This window comes from Rhyacophila brunnea, unplaced genomic scaffold (genome assembly GCF_057557595.1).
Source record: "Rhyacophila brunnea isolate RB1 unplaced genomic scaffold, BYU_Rbru_1.0 scaffold_14, whole genome shotgun sequence".
NCBI classification, from domain to species: domain Eukaryota; kingdom Metazoa; phylum Arthropoda; class Insecta; order Trichoptera; family Rhyacophilidae; genus Rhyacophila; species Rhyacophila brunnea.
Window position 1 is genome coordinate 23,948,178 of NW_028232796.1, and position 27,485 is coordinate 23,975,662.

A 27,485-nucleotide genomic window follows, 5' to 3' on the forward strand; every position below is an offset into this window, starting at 1 on the left:
AAAATGATGCTTGTGCAAACATTAGTGTTCCCGATATTCCTATACGTCGAGTCGTAGACCCTGAAGGCAAGAGAACGGAAGACAATTGATGCCTTTGAGATGTGGTGTTGGCGCCGAATGTTTCGCATTTCTTGGACGGAGCACAGGACGAACCAGTCAATCATCCAGGGACTGAAGATAAAGGAACGGCTCTCGACGATATGTCTGAGAAGAATTCTGCAGTTTTTTTGGACATATTGTCAGGCGCGGACCGGACAACCTGAAGAGACTGGTAGTTTTGGGTAGCCTCCAGGGAAGGCGAAGCAGAGGAAGAGCGCCTGCGCGAAGGAGCGACTAAGTGAAAGAGCTGACTGGCACCATCCACGAGAAGGATGGAAAATTGGAAAGTCTTGGTCGCTCAAAGGATGGCGAAATTTAAATGTGGTCACGATCCTCAGCCATGAGTGCACGACCAAGAAGAAGAAGAAATGAATATTAATTCCGTTTTTTGGCTTATTTATTTTCATAATGTTATAAGTAAAAATGTTACAAAATATGAGAGTATCAACAATATTGTTCATTCATTTTGGGGATCAACATCGTATATCTCGTTCTCAAACTCATCGATAGAGTATTTTTTTTAATATTATGAAATCACCGAAAAACCGTTTTAGACTTTATGGTTTTTATCCTGTTTTCATTCTCGGGTCTTCAATTATTGATTGTTATGTTTATTTTATTATTTTTTATTAATTATTATTCTTTTGTCGCATAACGCTGGCAGCGATATACCTAACATGGGAGAGCAGGGTTAAGCGTAAGTTGTGGTCCATGTTCGTCAATCAGAATTTATTTAGAATTTGGAACGTTATGCCGTCAAAAATATCGGTTGGGTCCACCTACAACGGTTTGAGAAGTTGTGTAGGATTTTTTTCATACCGTGTGAATTTTATTTTGAGAATAAAAAATAACCGTTGTCTATTGTTATTAATTAATTTATTCCGCGAAATTTCACGCACACTTACGAGGTTTTTCAAAGTTGAGGACTATTTATTAATAATATGGGCAGAAGTCTGATTCACGGATGAGTCGTGTGCAAAATAATAATTCGGAATTCCGACGCGATCGCGCAATACCACGTATCACATTACGAACAAGCCGAAATAAAAATATATGTAGTAAGTACCATTAGTAAAACTACTATGAGATTTACTCTGTTTCAATGCACAGAGTAAATTCATACATAAACTGATATCTTTCAAGATATAGGTACCTACTCAGAGATGGAGAGAGCTGGAGCACTCCGGTACCTAATGTAATGAGAGGAAGTAACTAAGCAATCACAGAGGATAATAAAATAATATTATGTATAGGAAAGATACTAGACCGTCATAAAGTAATAAACCGAATTCGGCTTCAAATCCTTTGTTCACGGCGACTGATTTCCACATGTGTATGCACAATGTGAGTTCATACATAATAATATACACTGGTCTCCTTCAAGAGATACTCAGAGATAAAACTGGAGCACTCCGGTACCTAATATAATGAGAGGAAGTAACTAAGAAGTCACATAGGATAATATATTTATGGGGAAGATAAGACCGTCATAAAGTAATAAGCCGAATACGGCTTCAAATCCTCTGTCCATGGCGACTGATTGCCACATCTCTGTGTTATTAATTTGTGTTCTGTGGTGTATACAGACATTATCATATAATGCATATAATGCATAATATTAAAAACATCTGTGAAAGAAGTATTGCTGGTTACGAGGTATTGCACGGGTGTGGTCGTTAATATGTGTATGCACCGAATTGCAAGGGCAGACATTAATATTTTAGAAGGCAGACAACATAAAATAAATTTCCACAGGAATAAACCAGACGAAAATAACTGAATAATTTTGAAGCACGTAAGTACTTGCTTTGGTGGTATTTAAGTAGGTTCTTACTTCAATCATTTGCATGTGTATACCTATACACATATGACATAATATACAATGTTCTCATTGGTTTATAGATTACACAGAGTTACCAAAATAAATAGAAATGTACTTAAATTGATTCGTTTTTTTCGTATTGATTTAATAACTAGGTAAGCTATCTACATAATACCGTCAAGCTGTGAAAACCTTCGATGTAAATTTTTTCCCAAAATGTTTTATTTAAATTTATTTTCTGTTCATTTATATTACAACGCATAGTTTGCTAAAACTCTCAGTGTTCTATATACCACCAAAATTAAAATATAATTCTAATCGATTTAAGTTTTGTATTATTCCATTCGAGTCGTTCTTTGAGTCTCGGGTGTCGCCTTTTGGCATCGTCAGGCACTAACCGTGATACCCATCAGTGACGTCCCTTGGCAAGGTGCCACCCTTAAACAGACCTAAAATGCCGTCAGTTTTTATTATTAGTTGCAAATGTATTTATTTTCGGCCATCTTAAGCAGCGTTGGTTTTAGGTACGTGGAGGTTTGGAGGCACAATTTATAAACATTTTCCCGATTTCTATGCGGTCCTACAGTTTAAAACAATGTCCATGTCAGATCCATAGATACCATGTAACTATTATAGTTATAATAACATTGATTCAAGTCAGTGATGTCCCGTGGGGGTGGCAGATTGAGCGTCGCTTGGGGGCGGCAGTTACTCGAAGGGCGGCAAATCAAGGAGAATCATTAGGTATATAGAAATAGGTACCCAAACTTAGTAATAACGGAAATATCTTTCCATTAAAAAAATCATCTCACTGCTTGGAAATAAAATGTATTAATCAACATAAATAAGGTTTAACAGGACTGTAATTTTTTGTCGGGTACGCGATGTCTAGTTTACTTCCGTTGCCCTTGGACGTCACGTCCTTGATGACCAGTAATGACACGTGCAGATTTGCGAATTATAGGTAGGTACATACTTACCTAATTAATTTATCCAAATATTTTTGCCGGTGACTCGCGACTTTTGAAAGTTGTCAGGTGTATTTTTAAATGTATCTGAAACCGTGGAGATGGCATTTCAATTAGTTTTAGTTGTATATATTTTTTAGTAATGTATCCATGCAACACATTTCTTAGATATTGAAGTCATGAAGGATGATAAAAAATACTGTATTTAAAAAAGTGGAGCGGTATTTTGGCGCTGCCTATGGGCGGCATTTTGTCTAGGGACGTCACTGATTCAAGTATCTGCAGGATACACCACTCCATACAATATCTGAACAGAAAATAGGTACTTTTTCAAGAAAGGGTTATAAACATCTGTTTAAAAATTGACCCTTGCTATGCGAAAGAGTTTATTTTTTCCGTCACTATTATGTACTTAAGTATGTGTTTATTACAAATATTATAAACACCTACGAATTGGTCATTTCTATACAGGCTCGCCGCATCCAATGTATATAAGTTTCGAGAGATTACGCGCGACTGTCACTAGGTAGATGTGCGCGGTCTTCATATGCAACACTAGAGCGACGTTCCTAGAAGGTTTGATTTATGGCTGTGCGGCAGACGAGGCGAACAAGGAACTCAGAAATAGAGTCTAGTTTAGATGTGAGAGCCGGCTTATGTGCATAATCCCTCAATAGGTTATATCAGTAAAGAAGTTAATATAAAATACAAGTATTTTTAACACCATCCCTACAACTAAAAGGCACCGCACGCCTCTGATATTATATCGTAGATAATAATATACAGACATTCCTACATAAAAATCATTTTAAGAATTAACTGCAAGGTGCTTGGACAAGAATGATATTGATTTAAATATTTTAAATACATTCACCAAAAGATGGCTGATGCATACAAACATAAAATAGATAACTGCGCAATCTGTAAGTGTTTACTTTGGTAGGTATCTATATTTTATAGCATGTTTTACTTTTACAATATTGACCGACCCATACTTATTATAGCATATTATGATTCATCCAAAGCGATAAGCTATCTGTACATTCACCGCAAACTGATCAAGATTGTAAAATGTATATTAATAATTTTATTACAACCATTTCCATAGCCTACCTTTAAAATCAAAATAGTAGGTATATACTAGTGTAGACGCCACATAAGTATTAATTAAACTTTAAACTATCTTACTAGGTGGTACCAAACTAAAATGCTGCATAAACAAGAGTGAAGGATGTTGGATACCTATTATCTTTGAGATGGGTCTAGGACGATTCGGCGCCGGAGCAACTGGGCGCTACGCAATGGAATGAAATTCGTAAATACCTAAATAGACGTTCGTGAATTATAGGTATGTACTCTAAATATATGTATTTAATAATATTATTATTTATATATAAAATATTATACTTACACTTAGTGAGAATTGCAATATGCACACGTAAATAATGATTTAATTGTGCATATGTTTAGGTTCCAACAAGAACAGACTTTTATTTTTATATAAAGACTTAGGGATGAAAATTCTCAATCCGCAATAAAAAAAAACATTATGGTAAGAGCAAAATGAATTAAAACTACTAATTAGTAGATAGAAACTGATTAAAATTCCTAGTCTACTTTCTGTAAATCGTAATGAACATAATATGTTTATTTCATTTGACAGTGCGGTGCCCAATTGTTCCGGCGTCCAGTTGTCCCATTCCCCTTTGAGAAGAAGGTATTAATAAGAAACTTTGGGACTGTTCAAGAAAATGGTATTGCAAGTTGTAGTAAAACGGGGACTATATCTATTGTTCACATGGTGACGGCGAAACCAATTTATAAGTATCATGGGTTTTCAAGTGGCCACAGGCATTGCGTATTGTAAAATGCCGAGAACCATGAAGGTTTTTTGACAGTAAAATCATCCTAAAGAAGAAGAAGAACAACTAAGATGCCAGTATTACCTAAATAATGTGTATTTTTATCCGTTTCTCGGGGTGATCCGGACTCGAACTCCCTTCCCCTTGTTTGCATGCCTACGTAATACTGTGTAAAAATACAAAGACGCACTGAATAGATCACGTACTTACAATACCAGAGGATCTACGCATCCCTTGAAGGTACCAAATGGAAGACCCGGAGTCCGGCTATGGTTAAATTATACCATAGAAGTTTGAAGACAATCGGTTAAATTAATTGTAAAATAACTACGCTGGATCATACAGGGTGTGAAAAGATTCAAGAGGGCAAGATCCTTCGATGGTTGTAGAGGCAATAATGACGACAATGATCGACGACTAACGGGATTGAAGCTGGCAGAGTAAAAGTTTAAACTCTTTTTATTAATCAATATAGATATAACATAATTAGTTGGGACAGCTTAATTAGATCGACTGGTAATGATCGGCAGCATAAACGGTACAGAATGAAGAAGAAGAATACCAGCACGCACCAAGTCCTTGTCGCAACAACAACTTCTCATGAATACCCCAGTACTGGAAAGAAACATTATAGGTACTTACGGAGAATTTAAAAATGAATGTGCAGCGTTTCATTTTGAAACATCCAACTAGGTGTGATTCATTTTTTTGATATCATTGAACTTTATGTGTAATTTCGCAATGCAAAATGGTATACCTTCTCATAATGGTCGTTTTATTCTGAGCGTACAGAAATAATTATATTAGATTCAGCCAATGACTCATGTATTTCTCCCCCGAGTAATACAAACCGAGTCAGCGAAATTTTTACTCAAGTGGCCTTTAATAATAAAAATAACAACACATTTTTTGCACAATGTATTCGTCATGTTCATGTATGAATAAGTACGTAAACAAAATTCGATATCTGTACTATCCGTTCATGAAAGCTTCAAATTGAAGTCACCATTTTATAACAAATTACTGAATCATAGCATAAAATTTTATTCAATCTGAACTCTTTTGTCAGTAAAAATAATTACAAGATAAAAAGAACTTTTTATATACTTACCACGTTTTTAAATTTTCTGTTGAATCATATTATAAACTTGACAATTCTATGTATTAATAATTTATGAAAAATAAGGCAATTGTCAACAAATCATTTTTTTGCTATTTTGCAACAAACAAACAAATATAGAATACTGAAAAGTCATTTTGATTTCCATAGTAACGCACGTATATATTAATAATTTAGTTGCTAGGACCACCACCTTAGCAACCAATAACAGTGGATTTAATTACAGATTTCTTCCGAAATAACTTTTCATAAAAAGCAGAATTAAGTGAAAATGAATTCAATCCTACTTAAAGATGGCTAAAAGTATTAAAAAATGCATTGTCATCGTGTTCTGATATATTATAAAAATTTCAAATGTCTAGCCAGTCGGGAAGTTAGTTAAAAATCGATTGCAAGTTTTGAACTGGATAAACAACCACCGGACAAACAAGAATACGAGTTAAGAAAAACGTGGTAAAATATTCACTATCTATTTGTAATTTATAATAGAACAACGTATATTCGCTAAAAGTTCCTAACGCCATATGGTTATATTATTATGGTTAACAATATTGCAAACGCTAGTCTGAAGAAATATTTTAATACATAGGCCTTTCGCTCATGGAGAAACTAAAATCCGACGAACTGGTTAGTGATGGAACTCATAAACTGGCCAATGACTGATGTTTCGCACACAGCGCTACTGAAACCCACTTGAAATAATAATCGCATAACCTCAAACACATTTTCTCTCCTACATCGTTCCAAGCTTTCTTCCGTAAAAACTTTACATGAATATTCTGGCAGCCTATAATTTATACAGGCAGGGGTTTTTCTCAACTTCTGCCACAAATTTTTAATTAAAAATCGGTTCGCCCAAGGCCTGAACAAAAACGATGCATGAGTGCGAGTGAGAAAGTATTCGGCACCCTTATAATCTCTGCGACACGCGCTAGAGTAAGATAAAAGGTCTACATATTTTTGAGTCAGTTTCCAAAAGTATCGCTGGCAAATCGTGGTGAATCGCTTCACGTAGCATCGATAATCTGCGAGTTCGTGTTGCTAAATTTGCTATTTTTTGTGTTAAACATAAAGTCAGTGGTATATATTTTTAGTTAATTAAGTAGGAAAGGTGGTTCTACGTGTTGTATTAAAATATGGTAGCCGTACTGATAAGCAAGAAGATGGTATTACGTTTCATAGGTAATTTGATACATGTTCGTGACAATTTATTTGTATATTATTATTTATTTTAATATCAGTGACCTAGTGTTTCTTTAAAATAACTTAAATTATGGATATCTTTACCTAATGGTTGCATTTTGACCGCTTAAAAATACTATATAACGTAAAAAAATAGAGAATTATATTTTAATTTTGAGCGTCTAGTGCGAGCACTAGCGAAATGGTCTATGGTCTCGAACATTCGTAGGCGAATGCGTTCGCTCGCCCACAAACCAAACGCACGGCACGTAGCTTCATTTAGCAATGCAACGGGTGGCGTCTAGATGTATCTATAGTCTATGGGTTCGCCCATCTTTAACTTTTGACGTCTTGACTTGTTATTGCTTGTTCAGTTCAGTTCAGTGCTACCAATTTTGACAAGAAAATATGATTTTTCATCGAATCTACTGATATTGGCACCACTGTTTTATGGGGGAGACTGGGAAATCACAGTTTTGCCGTGAGCGAGCCGCCATTGAAATAAAGTATCTAGATAGCGGCTGCAATTTTAGTTTCAGTCTCGTCTTTTTGAGTATTCTCATGAGCGGAATGCCTTCAACTTAGAAAATCCTAGGAGTGGGTCTCGAAAATAAGTCTTTCATTTGCCTGGCAACTGCTGTTGCAATATTAAACTATCGACCCAGTTATATATTTTCTTGTGGGCCTTTAAAGTTTAAACTATCAAATATTATTATATAGCATTTATGTTATAAAAGTGATGTTTAAAAAGTGGACAACGAATGTATGTTGTACGTTTATATTTCCAATGTTTCATTTCTATTTTTGTAATCTGGGTGACGATTATTATATAGCATTTCATATTTTTATGTTTTACAATTAATAAATTTGTTGGTTCCCGTCTTCCATTTTGAACGATATGTCACAACATTAATGCCAGTGTTGCTATGTTTACCGAAATTTCAGTAGATCCACTGACATTTAATATTGGATTAAAGGCCAAATTAACCTTTTTTCATAGAAGATACATGTTCTATCACAACAATAATTTGTCATCAAATAAAAATGTTGAATTTAACATTTTGATTTGAATTGAATTTTGAAAATGTCATCTGACATTTTCTAACCGGCACAGACCAATCTTTGATAAAATGTAATGCCGTGATATCCCCTTTCATGTAACAATGTGCGTTTTTGGTTGTGTAAGGTCCCAATAGGTTGAGCGAATGGCTAAAAACCAATTGTCTCTAGAAAATCGCCTTCTAATATAACCTCCGCTTTGGAGCCTACATAGAAGTTTAATTAACTTAAACTTATAATTATTAATTTGAACACCAATCGATGTTTCTCTTAATCTATTCATAAATAACGCACCAACCGTAAAAATAAACAAAATGATTTTTTTTTAAATCCTGTATCTGCATACTAAATATTTAGATTTATTTTTCATCGGCAATCAGATGTTGCGCGATAAATTTTCAGCGAATCTTCGTATTTACTTATAATTATTATGTAAGTATTATATAATTTTAGGAAAATTAATGAAGTAGGTAGGTACCTAGTTTTTTTCTGGGTCGGTTTTATGGCATCAATCCGCCCCTGAACAGAATAGCCTATTCTCTCCGTCGTAATAAAAAAAACATAAATCAGAAGAAGTAATCATAAAAATATAATGGGGTTTATACCATTAATTTGAAATAGATTGTACAAAAGGCGCATAATAAGTGAGTATGCGTGGAATTCAATTGTTTGCTCCCGGGAGTATCACACAATGGAAAAAATAAACACTTCATTCCATAGAAACCTGCTCGCTGGCCTGCAATTAACGAGAACTTGATTCTTGAAAATGCACTGAATATTTGTTTTGCTTTCAGGGGAATCGTCTTTGTGAAGATTAACTAGGCGCCATAGTGACCAATAAACATAATTATACCTACGCACACCTGATAAAAGATGATAACTTTAATTACCTGTATTGTACGTTTTCTCTATTGATCAAGATGATGAAAAGATGATGGGATGATGAAAAAATGGGCTGATAAATGATGAAATAATTATTATTTTACTTTCATAATATTACAATATAAAAAATACGTTCTTTTATTATAATTATTGTATTCCTACCTAATTTGTATTTTATTAGGTGTTTTGGCGTATTGGCCAATAACTGTAGTTAGGTAATGTAATGTTATACCTTCTATATAATACTCTTTTTTGTAAACAAATAAAGAATAATACAATAAATAAGTGTGAAGGGGGTTAGGTTAGATTACTTTGGCGTACGGATTGTATGTATGTACTACATTATTGTATAAACCAGCGATACTCAACCTGCGGCCCGCGGGCCACATGCGGCCCTTTAAGCTTTTATGTGCGCCCCGAAACACATTTATTATCAGGAATTTCGTATATCTTGAGATTCGTTTCGACTTTGACGCACAGATAGTGACACCCGAAGAGGATTGTCATTATGGTCCACATCAGACCTGGTATAAGAGTGTTGCTATTGCACACGATTAATTTAAAAAACACGCATAATTTTTAACATCTCAAAAATTATTTTGTAAAAAAGGAGGGGTTTCATGATTTTTTTTCGTCACACCAGTAGTGATGCGGCCCGCGTTACTTTACAAATATATGTATTTGGCCCGAAGAAAAAAAGGTTGAGTTTCATTGGTCTAAACGAAAACAGATATTTTACGTTTGGCACATTACTTCCGATTAGTTTTACTGATTTTTTTTTAACTGACCAGCTAGAAAAAGAGGTGGATACAAGAAAATTTGGTGCCCTCTAAATTAAACCGCCCTTTTGCATTACACATTTTCTACACATACTTAGTTGCGGTATGAACCAATTCAATCTGTAAAGGAAGATACCTCTTGAAGAATATTAGGTTCTTGTCTGTTTCGTGGAATCCAGCAGCAAACAAATTTTGAAAAAAGCTGACATACTGGATTATTTTGTTAGGTTAGGTTACGTTATGGTTAGGTTAGGTCAGTGGTCAGCAAACCGCGGCTCGCGAGCCACATGTGGCTCTTTGGCCCCTTGGGTGTGGCTCTGCCACAAATGACCACGTACGGGCTAAAACAGTGAAAGATAGAACAGTCAAAATGTCTTCGAATATAACCAACCAACAAGTCGAATATCTTAAATTGGTTTCAGCTTTATCAATAGAAGTTAACGAGTCTTGTGACATACATGATACAGCACAAGTTTCAGGTCCTAAAGAAGAACTTAATGCTGTAATTGAGTGTATGGAAAAACATCATATTCCACTCGATAAAATTGTGTCAATTTCAACAGGCGTTAAGTATGACCGGCGTAAAAAAGGGGTTGTTGCTATTTTGAAAGAAAGAAAAAATCACGAGACACTTGCTTACCATTCCATCATTCGTCAAGAAGAGCTTTGTGCGCAGACATTTGCAAAGTTATGGAATTGGTGATTAAGATTATCAACTCTATTATAGATAAAGCTTATGGATAAAGAATTATGGAGCTCTAAAATTGAACATCTCTGTGCTGATATGGACATATTGGAGAAAAACGAATGTGAACATGTTTCACAGCACAAGTTTAGTAGTCTGCTTTGAAAGACCTGGAGAAAGAAGACATGATGATTTTTAATACCTGGAATAGTATTACTGACTCGTATGAGAAAACTAGCGTTTGCTGTTCTTTCCCTTTCCGGTTCTACATATTCATGCGTTCAAGCATGAACCTTATCAAGAGTAAATTGAGAAGTCGTTTTATTGATGAGAACCTGGAATCGTGCCTAAAATTAAAAACAATAACATACAAACCTGACTCACCCAAACTTTTCAAGGACGTGTTTGTCAATCATTGTCATGATTTAATTTTATGGATACCTTGCCTACAAATTTAATTTTTATCAATAAATAAGATCATTATTAATAATGATATCACGTTAACAGTGTACCTACCTATATAGTAAGTTTAAGAAATTTGGCTCTCAAAAAAATCTCTACTGCTGTACTGTTGATATTTAGCTCTCCTGACTAATGAGTTTGCCAACCACTGGGTTAGGTTATCATTCTTTTAAGAATTTTGCAGAAACCGACAATGAAAATTACCGCTGTTCCCGCTTGGCTTCCAGAAAACAGAGTCTGTTCTTTGAATCATTCCATTTAAGTTATTTATTATTTATATAGACATATTTATGTATCATTAGTTTCATCAATAGTCCTACTAAAATATGATGTATACATCTGTCTATACAAATAATAAATAATTGAAGTAGGTCGTTTCAAAGAACTCCCTTCTAAAAAAATCATATGTAAGTTAGAATAGTCTGACTTCGGACTTGTACCGAATATTATTTCTTTCACCAGTAGGTAATTATATTTATACTAAAAATGGTCACTGAATACGTCATAATATTAAATACCACGGGACATTCATCATAACACAAGAATATTAAACTTTCTGCCTACAAATCTCGCGTAGTTGCTCGCGACTGTTGTCTCTCCTTTTACGGGTAAATAGGGTCATGCTTTATAAAGAATCGTGCGAGATCTCTTGGATACAATAAAATCATACGTCAACCATGCTGCGAGCTGACTGACTGAGCCAATTTGGGGCATGGGCATCGCGCATTATGGTGCGCGAACCATGTGGTAGTATTTCCACAACCTTATTATTAATCTAAAGACCCAAGGCCGATGTGAGTTTTTTTAAACACCGAATTATATTCTTTCTAATTTTTTGATTTTCAGCCGTGACATGATGCACCGTTCATCAATATTGTACGTTTGAGAACGTAATTGAAGATGAATGATGGTGTCATCGTTGAATAATTTTATATTGAATAATATTGCCAGAGGTTGACCGGTTATACACTCATCTATCGAAAACATTATTAGCTCTAATCTGAGTTTACACACAGTAGTCTATCTATAATACTACATACGTACAAGCAAACAACTCGAGAGAAATCAATCCTGATGCGACAACAATGTTATTATCAAAATATTGTTATTAAATTTTTGAAAAATATTTGTTTTTTTTTTTTTACGTAATACGACTTACACTTAATTCGGCACTAAATTATCTCGAGTTTCGAATTGAATGTGGTAACCTTTCCGCAGTAAGTGAATATTTTTCAGTGCATAGGTATTTCGATTATCAATCCCTGATATCAGTGACGTCCCTAGACAAAATGCCGCCCTGAAGCAACGCCAAAATGCCGCCTCATTTTTGATACAGTATTTTTTATCATTCTTTCGTGACTCCAATACCTTACTTTTAATCATTAATACACTAGATATTAATTAATAGTCGCAATACTCAACCATTAAAATAAAAAAAAAACTTTCCTGGCCTTTTTTGTTGCAAAGTCAGTAACTATGTCATCCAAATCTAATTTAAATGACATATCTGCTTCAATAGACAACATTGGGAGTACACGGTTTCAGATATTTTTTAAAATACACCCGATAACTTCCAAAACTCACGAACTAACATAACTAGCAAAAATATTTGGAGAAATTTTAAATTAGGCAAGTAAGTACCTACATATAATTCGTAAATCTGCACGTGACATTTCTGGTCACCAAGGACGTGACGTCCAAAGTAAACGGAAGTAAACTAGACATCGCTAACCCGGTAAAAAAATACAGTCCATTTAAACCGTTTATGTTAATTAATATATTTTGTTTCTAACCAGTGGGCTGATGTTTTGAATGAAAAGATATTTTTTTCTGTTATTACTAAGTTTAGCTAGACATTTCTATTTATGCCTAATGGTTCTCCTCGATTTTCCGCTCTTCCGAGTAACTGCCGCCCCCAAGCGACGCTCAATCTGCTTACCCCCACGGTACGTCACTGCCCCATATTCACTACGACTGTCATTCCGTTCCAGAGTCATCAAACAAGGGATGACATACGAGTATGACGTGAAACTAGTCTGTTAAATCAATCATTGATAGATATTTAATCAAATTAATTAAACGTGTATTTCAACCCGTTTAAACTATGAATTAAAATAATAAGTCAATTTGAAGCAAATAGTCTTCTTTCTGTAGAAAAATACGAAGTATGTATACATTATATTAAATAAAGCAGGTTAATTCAAATCTCAAGCATATAGCCAGCATTAATATCTCTCGCAATGGTTAAAACTTTGGTTTCAAAACGATAATATCTCTAATATAGCACATCTCAACTGCTTATCTCGTAATATTAATATGTTGGTTTCAGGAGCGCACACAAGTAGGCGCTCGAGTCCAGAAGACTTGACTCCCCCAGGAGCAGAAAAAGTACAAATTAATTGAATATAATATTTCTTCTTTGTGTTCGTGAGGACATCATGACTGAAGATCGTAACCCAGATAATTTTGCAGCTTCTAACAGCCTTTTCAAAGAATTGGCCCTACTCTACTTCTACGACACACAAGGTCTGTCAGTGGAAGACTCGTTGCACCCATGAATTGGTGGAACCATCTGTGGCATCCAATTTTCGCTCTAAAATTCTGATGCGGCAGGCCTAAAAGTAAAAATAGCACGGACGACACAAACGGACACTGCCACTGCTGAGTGCTCGCAATAACCCGTAGGTAGTTATATCTCCAGGCCAGGTGTTATTAGCTGGACTGAAAGAAGTATCTGGGTATGGGGAATGTACCAGAAAAAGTGAGAGATCCGCGGTTAAAGCAACGAGAAACTATAAGTAATAGGCGGTGCTAATGGGAAACCCAGTGACACCTGCTAGATGTTATTAACTCCCACCGTCTTAAAAATCAATAAGTAATTAATTATGATGGATATTTACATATTTAGAAATAACACCCCCTCCCCATTGTGCTGTGTGCGCGCCTGGTTGTCTGCCATTGCTTTGATTTGAATAATAATGCAATTGTTTATTTGGTCTAACTCTAATTGAATGGAAAGCATACAAGTGAATCGTGGTGACTTGTAGTGAACCTGGTCGCAAGAATAGATCTATAAACGAGCATAATAGTCAAACTAATAATGGCCAATGTGGTTTTACTTCTAATCGCTAAGGAGGTTGACTTGGTAAAGCTACGCTAACCACTGAAACAAGAGCTGATAAGAAACAACTTGTACCTATACATGAATGTCTACAAACAATAATTATTTTTTGCCAAGTGAAAACTTCACAATAATGATAATTATTATCAGGAAAAACAAACGGCTTTTCATTTCAGTAAGTAAATAGAGGCGATGGGTTTAAATTTAACCAATATATTTAAAAATTGTACATTCAAAACCCTGCTTCAAAATGTAGTGTATTGGGGGGTATAGTTATAATTCTATATTTTATCAATCTGTTCCGTGACCGCAATATATGAAATTCTTTCTTGAGAACGCTTTTGCAAGAGGTTTGCGAAAGAAACAAAAGACAGTTACATTTTAGCACATTGCTTTACTTAATAATTCGATCCACATAACTGCTGTTTTAATAAAATACGGAATGCATTGATGGATAAAAGAGCTACATCGAAACCGTATTACGCCATGACTGCGAGAAAAATCACTATAACGGGAACCCATCGATAACAAAATGGCCTGAATAAAAGCTGCAAGCACTAGGGACTACGATCCCGGCATGGTGTTTTTTTCAATCCCGGGCTTATACAAAAACCAGTGATATTACCAAGGCCTGATCAAAAACGAAATGATTTCATTCATATAAAATCTTCGCGGACCATCGATTAAGACACTATGTATTTCTATCTGAATCCATACTCTGGGTTCAAACACACATTGAATACATTGACCCGATGATTCTGCTCGGCCATCATGGGAATAAATCCATCAACTATTTTAATTCACATGAACGAGAACTTGGCAAAGCAGAGAACTTATTTTACAGGGGTCCGACCCGGTACAGACCTACAAACTTATCTGGAGAATGAGATGTGGGAGCCACTGCCGAAAACCACCCAATCACGACTCGTAACTGGCAAAATCTGATATTCGAATGACGTTTTTCAATATGGCGTCCTATGGTAGTTCGTAGTTCCATTTTTGACCATTCTCCAGATAAGTTTGTAGTTATGTAGCTGAGACAAAGCCGGCAGTCCAAGATAATCGATTTTTCTCTAACCCCTTCGTGAAGAATCGGCCGCAAACTTTGGAATTTATAAAAAAAAATAACCTGTCATGTTTAGGTCAAACTATTACGACGGTGGCACCATAATATAAGTACGAAGTATTATAATGTTTAATTTCATTAAAGTTAAGAGATCAATAGTGTAGGTAGGTACCTACCTGTTTTTTTTTAAACACTTAAATTCTTTAATTGACACCAGCATGCAAAGATGCTGAATAAAACGTTCAGATAATATATAGATGGAATTCAAAAATAACATATTATGAAAGTGGAGCAAACAGAAAAGGACCCATAACAAACCAATTTTAATTTTCAGGAGTTTGGAAGACTTATATAAAACATTGACACTACGTCAAACCGGAACATTCTTCAGCGATGTTAATCTATCTATATTATGCAACATAAATATTATTTAGAATGTATTTATCATACAAACAAATACAAATTCGAATAATTTCAATCCCGATATTTCGGAATCAAAAATATTATCGGAATCCCGGGATCGCAAACCCTAGTCAGCACCACTGACTGAGTCGATATGACGTTTGTATAATATATAGGTATGATGTACATTGTACATTATTCAATTGACATTGTTACTTACCTGTTATATTATTTATAGTTAATTATAACGGATGAAATAGCCGGATATATCAAATTTGTTTTGCATTAATAATTGGCAGCTGGTGTGAGCCTCGTCGATACGAAATTATGCTACGTTTTTTTATTCCAATATACCGAGGCGACATGCTGTGTACGTTCGCGTCAAACACAAGAATATCTATGGTTTCTATTATAATAGGTGTCATCAAGGTATCATCGGTTTTCCTCCCAAAAGGTGCTAACTTCGTAATATCTAAAAACTTGTACATAAGTACACTTAGTGGCACTTACTAAATTCGTAATGGGGTCTCCAAATTAAATGCATTCGTTTACTTTCTCGAAAATTTTTAAATTTATATGGAATTACTTCAAATAATTGGTTGGTTTCAGTTCAGTGGACTGCACCAAGATGAATGCATATGACACGGAATTGAAAATGTTCTAGATGTCTACCCATGTTAAATATGTTCACAAATCGTGTTAAACTAACTATATACAATAACGTAGTCAGATTAATAAAACACGAATAGTTCGTGATTTTTATCTCGCATATAATGAGAAAATTGTTGTATTACCGTTTGACATTTTAAACGTCAATGTAATCCAAAGAAACTTTTATTGTAACTGGTAACATATTTAGCAATACGTGTTTCAATGTAGCCATCTTATAAAATAACACCAATAATTTCAAACAGGGATGTACTTACGTATAGCGTGTCCGAACACTTGTACGTATGCAGTTCGCCGTATTACACTTCACCGTGAAATATCGGAAATATATGACTGTATAAAATTCATGTTTCAATAAAACACGGTTCTTGTCCGCAGCGTTCGAAATGGGCAATTTTACGAACCGGAGCGCTCAATAATTTTCCGAAAATATTAAAATATTTATGTAAGATTATATAAAAAACAGTGTATGTACTTAGTAGATTTTTTGTTATATACCTGCCAATATTAGACGGTTTGCTGGGACAGTTTTGTGGCATGCAAGATTTGGGCATAATGTTGTCGGCAAGGTTGATGGAAATTGAGTTAAGTTTTCAGTTTCGTATAAACTTTAAAAATTATATTTAAATATGTAAATGATGCAATTTTTCATTTTTCCACGAGACGGAGCGATAATCTCGAGGAATTCACGAACAGGAGCTGCGCTCCGGTGCGTTCCGGTCCATTTCGAGCGCTGCTTGTCCGTTTACTTTTCAGGAAGCGAACAGCAAACAAATTTTCAAAATATCCGATATACTGGATTATTTGTTATGTTAGGTTAGGTTTTCATTGATGAATTCATGAATTTTGCCAAAATTGGCTATGAAAATTGAATTAACGTACATATTGAATTTAATAAAATTGGAGACCGTATCTCGTAGATCATCTCTTTCCGATAGAAAGCTCACGACGAACTGTGCCACGGTGAAATGTTTTACGTACAATTCTCATGTAACCTACGTGTAGTGGGTGTTTATCCTACATATTATATAGGAGGCACCCGCGTGAAAAATGTCAGTATGTAAAACCCAGAAAAATTATGGCGATTAAACTGTTCTTCATTTCGTATCCAGGCTTCCCTAAACTCATTTAACGCGTTGCAAAATGCTGACTTGTGGGGATGTTGTCCACTTATTTGCCATTTTTGTTACATAACTTGAAAAACAATTTGCCACAGGGCCCCAAAAGCTGCTAGGCTGGCGAATTTATTACGTTCGGCAGAAATACTTGCCATCAAAATGCTATGAATTGGAAAGGTCAAAGGGGATTAGGCGCCCACACAAGGGAGGGGGGTCAGGTTCTGAAAAGGAGTTGCAGATTTTCACTAATCATACAGTTCCTAAATACAATTGATGATATTACAGATTTATCGTCATATTGAGTGTGATCAACTAACCTATCGACGATTTGAATTATAAAGAATAACAAAATAATAACAGTGACCAGGGTAGGTGCGGATCTCGAGTGGGATAAATATGGCCTGAACTTAAACATGTGTCAAAGAATTTGTTATTTTCAATTATCAAAATATGTATTGTCACGTAAACGAAACGTGCATTCAATATTAAAGTATAGCCGTCGCGCTTTGTGTTCTTTGGACCAATCGAAAGTCATAAAATAATGAAGATAACCCGGCTTCAAAACCCTGGTGAATGGCAACTGGCCTTTACATTTTTTATATATAATTATTTATCCACGGCAGTACATATATACGTAACAAGTGGAGATGGGGAACCTAACACCGTATCTATATTAATAATCTGTTATATGACAAATGACAAGAAAAATAGCAAAGTCGTCCACGGGGAACATAAAAATAAAGGGAAGTGGGTTGCCTTCTGGGTCAGGCTGTTTAAGTGTGGAGAAATTTGGGTTAACTGAAGTTAAAAACGTGTCAAAGAATTTTACGCCTGTCTCATAATATTATGCATTAAAGTTTGTCACGTAAATAAAACACGCATTCAATATTGGTCATATTTGAGGACACTGGCCGCGCATTGTGTTTCTTGTGCTTTATGACCTGTCCGTTATAAAATAACATACCGAGTCCTGCTTCAAAACCATGGTCCACATGGGTAGCAAGGTAGATGTACCTATACGTTTCCTGTGAAGTATCTGATTCATGTGAGGTGACAGTACTGAAACTTACATGATAATAATGTAAATATGAATAAGCTATCTGATTTGGTTAAAGCAACTGTTATTTCGTTGAACTGATAATTTTATTTATATTTACTTGATGTCATGTTATATCGTCAATTAGGATGTGTTTACTTATATTAAATCATTGTGGGAAGCTAGGGACATTGTAATCGAATTATTACTTACTCAGGGCTCGAAATGGAACGGAACGCACCGGAGCGCCGTTCCGGCTCGTGAAATTTGTAAAATTATCGCTCCGTCTCGTGGAAAAAATATGTTGACCATCTGAGCTAGATAGGCCAAAGAATAGAAAATCATACACTTATTTTTATAACATACACATACGATTTGATGACTATGTAAATATCTTCAGAAAATTTGTCGAGCGCTCCGGTTCGTAAACTTTTCCATTTCGAGCGCTGAACTTACTCAATAACAGAAGTAGAATAATACGCAGGTACAATCATCTACCTAAATACTAACGTACATATTTTATGTGCATGCCTACTTATTTTGATTTGAAATGGACTTGTACGTGAGTAAAATACACATTGTCCCGTAATCAGGAAACGAGCGTGGACAATGAAGCATTCCTCGCTTTAAGAATCCGCCATTGATTAGTGGTGGTAACATTTGCGGCTTTCTTATCAACATTATCGCATGATTCATTATTTACAAAGAAATATTCTGTCGTGCAGCCAAGTTTTATACCTATTTTACTAGAATATTATAAATTATCAACATGCATTAAATTTAATCTATGTTAATAAAACGTATACCTATACATCCCGCGCACGTCAGAGTAATACGTACGTTAACATCACGTAAGTAGTAGGTACACAGCAAAAATATTTATAAATGAACTCTGAATAGCCACACGAAAATAAATAAAACTATTCGCATTCCAAAAACATCGTACTTCGAAAAGTGAATTTAGTTTTACACAGATCAGTAGGAATTATATTCGATATTTTTTTTATAATGGACCCTGATATTCACACAAGTGAAAATTCAGCGATGTACTGATCGCCAGTCGTATTTGCATATTTACCACTTGACTAGAGCCAGGGCCAGAATTAGCAAACGTGGGGCCCATTAAAATGTTGTTGAACACCTAACATCAATTTATTATGTTCAACCATTCAAAAGACAATTTTAAATAAAATCGCATATAATAATATATAAACAAAGTATTGAATTTTCGGGCCATCTGGTCAACACTTTTTGTTATTGTAGTTACATTTATTTTTTATATATATTTGTTTCTTTATTAAACACCACAACATGCCGTGAAGCCCAATAATAGTGGTAAAAATCCCAGGCTTGAGGAATTTACATAATATTAGATTACCGTAAATATGTTTTGACTGGGAATCGAACCCAGAACTCTGTGATGGAAGACAAGCGCCTTGCGCACTGCACCACGAGATGTCAATGACAACTAAAGCGCCGAACGCGAAGTTTGTGAGAAAAGTGCCACGGCAAGATGTATCAGTAACATCACCCCGCGCATTTGAAATGATAAAGAAACCATGTCCCATACAGAGATCGAAATGTATCGGTGCGGACCGGACCAGACTCCGGGTCGTGACATATCTCGTGACTACCGCTCCGCCTCGTGGAAAAATTGAAACTAATGTTCTGATTCGAAAATTATTAGGAAAATAGGAATTACGTTAATATATTTAGAAATAACATGTCGTAAACGGCTAATTCTACAACCAATAATGAGATTCTGTGTTATTTCGTTACAAAGATTTTTTAAGTGATTTAAATTTTTATTCAACTTCGGCCTTCACCGAAGAGATTTTGTTTTTTATTAGATGTTCCTCATAAAAATATTAACGCCATGCACTGCCTATGGGCGGCAGATAGAGAAATATCAGATAAAAATACAATTTTCTGACAGTATACTTTGCAGAATTTAGTTTTTTCGCCTGCGGCCTTAATTTTCAACAGATGCATGTAGATAGATGTTTAAAGACTTTTATTGTATTCGAGGCTGTTAGTTTCAAAGTCGACAATATCCATATTCCTCCATTTAGACGTAATCGAAAAAAAATCGTCTAGCACGTTTAGGACTGCAATTAGAATATTTTCGCATTAGTAAACATTTAGAAGACGGAACACCGAAACAAAATATCTTTACGTCATTCCGGCTAGACCGAAACTAATCTGTAAAAAGGGGGAAATTACACCACCACCTTCAAGACACTCGAATCGTGTAGTGAACACATGGAACATCAAAATATGAATTTTCAATCGTTCGTCGGAATCGTGGGATTTAAAGCGTTTTTCATTTTGTATCAATTTATGGCAACAAACAACACACGCTATGAGAACTACCATTTATGTACGTATACGATATACGGGCCTTAAGGCCATGCATTAGTTGAGGCACGGTCTAAAAAGATCGTTGCTAGGCGATGTGCGGATTGCGGGTCGCGGGTGAAAATGACGCCTGTCAAACGAAATATTATTTCTCATATAAATCCAACATACGTCCATTTTATGTTCTGTTTATTATTCTATTAGTATCAATAATAATATATTCATTGACATGTTTGCTTTTTAAAGTAAATGGGTAAAGTTTTTAGTCATCTTTACACGATTTTAGAATTAATTGGCCCGTCGCCATCACGCATCAAAGTGACGTGCGTCCAACTCCACGTTCTCTCAATGAATGCGAAGCAAGTACAAATTTTCGTCGCGCGTACAGTTGAACATTATTTGGCGTTTCACTGATGCGTCACCTTAATACAAACCCGCTAAAATTACGACCACTTCACATTGCTTATAAATTGCCAAAAATTAGCAATAAACGTTGTATAACATTGTATAATGAGCGTACTTTAATTTTCTTTCAGTAGCAGTGCAATCAATGTATTTTAAAATCACATTGACATTTTTAGGGCACAAGGGGGTTCGGATCGAAACCCCGAAAGCCGAAATTCCGAAGGCCAAAATCCCGTAAAACGATAGGCCTACGTCGCCTAGAAATCCGACTTGACTCTTGGCGTGTATCAAGCCATGCTACTACCAGCTGTAAATGTTTATAAAAAACGACATTCCGGAGAGTGTAGGGTACAGATAATATGAGTAAGTATGACTAGCAACAGAGGCGTACTCATATTCATTAATCTTTAGATAATATATCTACAGTATACATGGAAGGTTAACGTCCCGTCGTTGGTACGTCATAATTTATTATTTTAATTTTGATATAAATCAATTTCTAACTACTTAAGGCTATACCTCACTTGAGGCACGGTCTAAAAAGATCGTGGCTAGGCGATGCGCGGATTGCGGGTCGCGGGTGCAAATGACGCATGTCAAACGAAATATAATTTGTCATATAAATCCAACATGTGTCCATTTAATGTTCTGTTTATCCAATTGGTCATGGAGATCTGGTAGCAACCGAGGCCAACTTTGCGGCATTTGAGAAATTTGCAGCGTCGTATGGGGAGCGGGATAGTCCCGACTCTTCTGTAGACTCATCCATTTCAATTCGTGACACTCAGTGTGCGGGTACACAAGGCGCTTAACGTCAGCGGACAGCAGAGCCAGTCCAAAAAACAAAAATTTTCTTTAACTTTCTTCTTTAAGCAGTACGGTGCATGGTTGCAGCATCAGTCCCGTGCGGCTCCGTCTCGGGACGGAATGAGCACTTAAAATCACTTCTTTCAGACACGTTTAAAGCGTCATAGAAAGCGGCCGTGCATATCCACGGTTGTGCATATATGACGGGTGGTGGTGGGCACTTTAACGTGTTCTATCAGTAACAATAATAATATATGCATTGACATGTTTTCTTTTTAAAGTAAATGGGTGACGTTTTTAGTCATCTTTACACGATTTAAGAATTAATACGCCCGTCGCCATCACGAAACAAATTGACGTGTTTCCAGCTCGACGTTCTCTCTCCGAATGGCAGCGAGTCCAAAATTTCGTCGCGCCTATAATTGAAAATTATTTGCCGTTTCACTGATGTATCACCTTTATATTTTGCGAGTCATCACAGTCTTGTGAACCCAGATTCATTTTGTGTTGCTGCTGTTTTTCCAAACCCAGGTACTGGCACAATTCACCATTCCTTAGCCCGTCACTCCAGCCGCCATCCCTGGACTTCATAACTAACCTAACCTAACCTAACCTCATACTTTACAAATATATTCAAGAATTGAATCATCTTTTATAGGTGCAGTGACGTCCCTAGACAAAGTGTCGCCCTCAAGCAGACTTAGAAGGCCATCGTTTTTTTTTTTTTTTTTTAGTTTTAAATTGTCTGAAGACCTACTTACTTTCCTATTCTATTATTTAGTTTAGGCTATCTTAAACAGATATCAAAAATCTTAAATTGACATAGGTATACGAAACCTACTCTCAAATACTGCTGGTTTTAGGTACGTGGAGTCTGTTACGCTGACAGCTTTGGAGACACCAATGTGAAGTAGTAGGTTTCATAGAAAAGTTTGCGACATTTACGTCGAACGGGAAGGTCTTTTCTTATCGAGAATTAACCGCAATACATCATAAATATCGAAGTAGGATCACGCACACTATAGTGCACGCGAACCAAGGTCTTGGAAAGTTGCTCTTGGGGCACTATCGGCATAACTTTGAAGGGCGCCTAACGTTCGTCGCGCCACGGTATACACCTGCATAACGGGTGTGGAGACGTGGCGGGTGGTGAAGGAAAAACCAGATTTTTGTTGCATTTGTCAGTTTAAGATAATATTAAAATTGGTAGGTATGCACCGAAAAAAATTGTATACAATTTGAGACTAAAAATAAAAAGGGGTGGCATTCTAAGGTTGCCTAAGGGCGGCACTTTAGTTAAGGACTTCACTGCCTGTGTAAGGTTCTTGCATCCATAGACTATACTACAAACCAATACACTAAAACCGCCAAACTGAACCGTGTCTATACTGTGGAAAATTTTGCAAACATTTTAAATCAGTACCTACCTACCAATAATCGTTATTTTGTATAGAGTTTGTTTTCATTTTTTAAATTTCGAATAATTCTGTTTAACACATACTTACTAAGATTAAACGGTGTTCACTGTCTTGGATTTATGAGGTTTACAACATAGAAGGTATATAAATAAATTAATCCAAAGCTACTGTTTTAAAACAGTACCTACGTTGAATGACTTGAGTGCGCGTGGGCATCTTAATTCAACGTAGGAAAACATAGCTTCAGCGCTCATTTTTTAACAGTAAAAAAATATATTAAAAGAGAGGAAAATAACACTTTATTTCAATTCACACAAACAGTGTATGTATCAATGCCTACGATAGCTAATATGCCATAGGTACATGGTAACTCGCTTTATTTAACCAACAGGATGTTAAAACTATTCTCCTGATAAGAAATAAAAATGGAATAAATTCATTGTTACTAGCATTGCTATCACATACGATGTCACCTTCTCGTTATAAGCCTAGTCAGTGACTTCCCGTGGGGTAGGCAAGTCGTGCGATACATACAGGCGGCACATTATAAAGGGCGGCAAATACAGGAACGAAAGCAAATATTACAACTTTTCAGAACGGTGACGGTTTTCAATTAAGCAGAAGAGTTTGCTATAACTATAATTGTTTTATTGTAATGCCCATTGTAATACGAATTGTAATGGCAGTTTATCGCACAATCAAAATTTTCACATGGGGTGCCTCCAAAACTGTCAGCACCACATACATCCATGTACATAAAACCATCACTGTTTGAGATTAGATTTCATGACAATTCTCTAATTATCAGTAGATGAGTGTGCATGTCAATTTAAAGGTGTTTCGTGTATTTGCTTAGTGAAAAATTAATAATAAAATAGGTGAATAGGCAATTTGGAATTAAAATTAAACGGAGCAGCATTATAAATCAGCTTAAAAGTGGCATTTTACCTTTGTGTTAACAGATTTTTGTGTTTACGAGAAATGTATACCTATTAGTTACTCAACCTATTAGATCCATACTCTCGACTCCAAACACAAATTGAAAAATATGAGTATTTGCCAGACCCAGGATTCAAACCGCTGTCATCGTGGATCACTATAGTGATAAAACTAATAAATTGACTCTACAAACAGAAAACATTTTCGTAAAATCTCTTTATCCAGAATTTTTATCCAGTGCGGAAAATTTCATGCAAAATCTACGGCTAATAGGTACCAAGGTACCTATAATAATTTCATCAATATCTAAATATTACAGAAAGTACTTAGATATGTACCTATTGGCCCAACCACATCAAAAAAATCAACAAGTTAATATTATATTTTATATTAATTGGATGCTTAAAGTAAAGAAGAAAGAAATCTTTATTGAACCCGCCTGTCCCACGATTTTTTAACAATTCGTAACCTGTAACACCCACACTATTGTCCAAAAATATATTTCGTATTCAATGTACCTACCTATTCAATAAAATGCACCAATGTACCGCTGCAGACGCCAGTGGCGTAGCGAGACAGTCTGCGGCGGGTCAGCCGCCCCGGGACTTTAAACCGAAGACTGCGCCCACTCCAGAACACAGCTTATACCTCAATAAATACGCACGTTATACAAAAGACGAAAATTTTCAATAATCACCTGAATTTGTAAAGTAAATTATTTTTATGCAAGTACATTTCTCAAATACATAAAAATGCATTTTGTATTGTGCACACCTACAGCCAAGTTAGCAGCACGTGACAACAATGATGGAAACTTTAAAGGCGTGAACTCGGATTTTCAATATGACTGTCATTATTCAACCACATTCCTGTGTGAGATGACTTTTTTTATTCTTCACATAGGTACTTACTATCAATAAGTCAATACTTGCATAGGTAGGTTTTTATTTTCTCACGAAAATGGTATTGTTTTATTTTTAACTTGGAATAAAAATCGATTACTTTGTTCGTAGTAGAGGTACCTATTATACACTTGGACGTAAAAAATTTGGAGGACCTCGTGGTGAGCCCAAAACTGTTGTAGAAAAGTTAAAGTGTAGGTACATTATGAGGGTCAAGATAAAAATTAAACAGCGTAGGTACGACGCAATGTTATTAATTAATTGTCACTACGCCACTGGCATACACCAATATCCATCCACATAGTAGGTACAGTAGGTACATACGATCTCCATCTATAAGCATGTGTACGTAAAGCTACGATGCCATTTTAAAGAATTAAGTTTCATAAATTGATTTACCAATTATTTTAATATCATTATTAGTAATAATTTGTTGGTCAAGTTTTACTTGTAGCGGAAAGCTAGCATTTAGACAACCTTTGAAAACAATAAAGAAGATTAAGTATTATTGTAATTGCCAATAATATACGTATTATACCAACATAATAAATTAATTAATAGTGCAGGTTTTTGAGGTTTAATATTAGAAAATAAATACAGGTAGTCAGATATATCATTTATTGTAAGATATTATTGAAGAAAACTATTGTCTAGCCACCAATATCTTTGGTTTTTCAAATTTACAATAGACAATAAAATAAGACGTCTCAGATATTTGAACTGTGAATGATTATTAATTCTTTAATAAATATGGATGTACTGATATAGGTACATAGTGATGATGACTTGATAATGATAATAAACGTAAGTTCCCAAGCAAACGTCGCGTGTACCGGCGAAATATTCTCACAATAAAAAGCGAGATATTTATACGTAAATTACATCGCTATGCGTTCAATTCGATGAAAGATAATATAACTCCCTTCTCATGAATAACTTAAATGCAACATTACAATGTTTTAAGTAGATAATTTCTACTGAAACAAGTGAATTTGAAAACTACGCGGTAAGGAATTTTGTATGACGTATCCGTATCCTTCGGTTTTATTCGAATCTCTAATCGATTTTGAAAATAGAATAATATACGGAAGAGGAAGGGTAGTGAGCAATGAGCCCCAGACAGATCAAATATCCCCACACCCGTGCCATGGGCGCGACCCTGACAAGGGTTGAGTACATGTACGCAGAAGGATTAGGTACTTCCTTCCCGGCACGCGGAATCATTAAAAATAACGCTATCATAACAGAACTTGCACAGTAAAATGAAAGCAAATAACGAATAACAAGTGTAGCTTACTGGTTTTATGTGGATTAAATCCTTTGGTGAGTAAAGTAGCTGTTCAGAGTCTTACAAGCCGGCACAAAGACGAAAGCACTACTCGCAAGCAGGTTCGAAACTGAACTGAGCAAAACTGACAGTTGGGCGAATGGACGTTTCGTTTCAAGTTCGAACCGCCACAAGCACGGGCTCGGGGAGCGGGCGGACATGGCGTCGGATCGCTGGAGCATAAAAAAGGATGATTTGAATTAAAATTCATTTAAAGCGAGAATATGGTTTTATCGCTAGATTTTACTTGTGCTGTGTATATATGACTGGTGATTTTTACTTGTGCATAGATACAGCATTCGTGTAAAATATTACTAATTTGGCGTACATAATAAGATTGTTCATAATTGTATGGGTACATAATACTATTGCATAATATTAGTTTCTCATTCCTATTCATAATATTGCACATAACTACTAAACGTATTAATTCAACCAGCCATTCATTAATCATTACACAAAAGTATAGTCTGCCGTACGTTTAAATAATATGTATACCTACACTTTAAAAATTAAAGATAAAAAGTAGGCACACTGGATCATAGCCAATTGAAACCAATCCAGCGCCATCTTCTCAGTCGGTTCTAACCAATCACAATTTTATTTTTTATTCACTTAAGTGAGGAGGCATGCCAGCAGAGGCACCTAGCGGAAAAATACGAAGCTTTCGATTTGAGACATTTTTTGATAATTTACAATATGAACTGTATTAATTAATAAATATGTAAGTATCTGAAAACATTAAAAAGATTTTTTTAAGTCAACGATAAACTTACAATTAAGTATTGTAAAAAAAATGTGAATTTGTTACATATTTATGTCACGTCTAACGTTATTATTACACTATATTTATGGTCATATTTATTATTAAAATTATTAAGTTTTCAATTTATTTTAAAAAACATCGATTTTTTATAAAAATATAACTATAACTTGAAATCCTTTTTATTTATACAAAAAAAGATCATTGAATGTTATATGCAATGACATTATTTAT

At 35.3% G+C, this 27,485-nt stretch overlaps 1 protein-coding gene across 4 annotated transcripts in view; it reads right to left on the reverse strand.

Moving 5' to 3' along the window:
* Positions 1-26,565, reverse strand: part of cib (thymosin beta cib) — a 77,760-nt gene extending 51,195 nt beyond the window's left edge. For all 4 annotated transcript variants that reach the window (XM_085942072.1, XM_085942071.1, XM_085942069.1 and 1 more), the window contains exon 1: positions 26,459-26,565. The gene's annotated coding sequence lies outside the window, so the exon portion shown is untranslated. The remainder of the gene's footprint in view (positions 1-26,458) is intronic.
* Between the last annotated feature and the right edge of the window lie 920 nt (positions 26,566-27,485).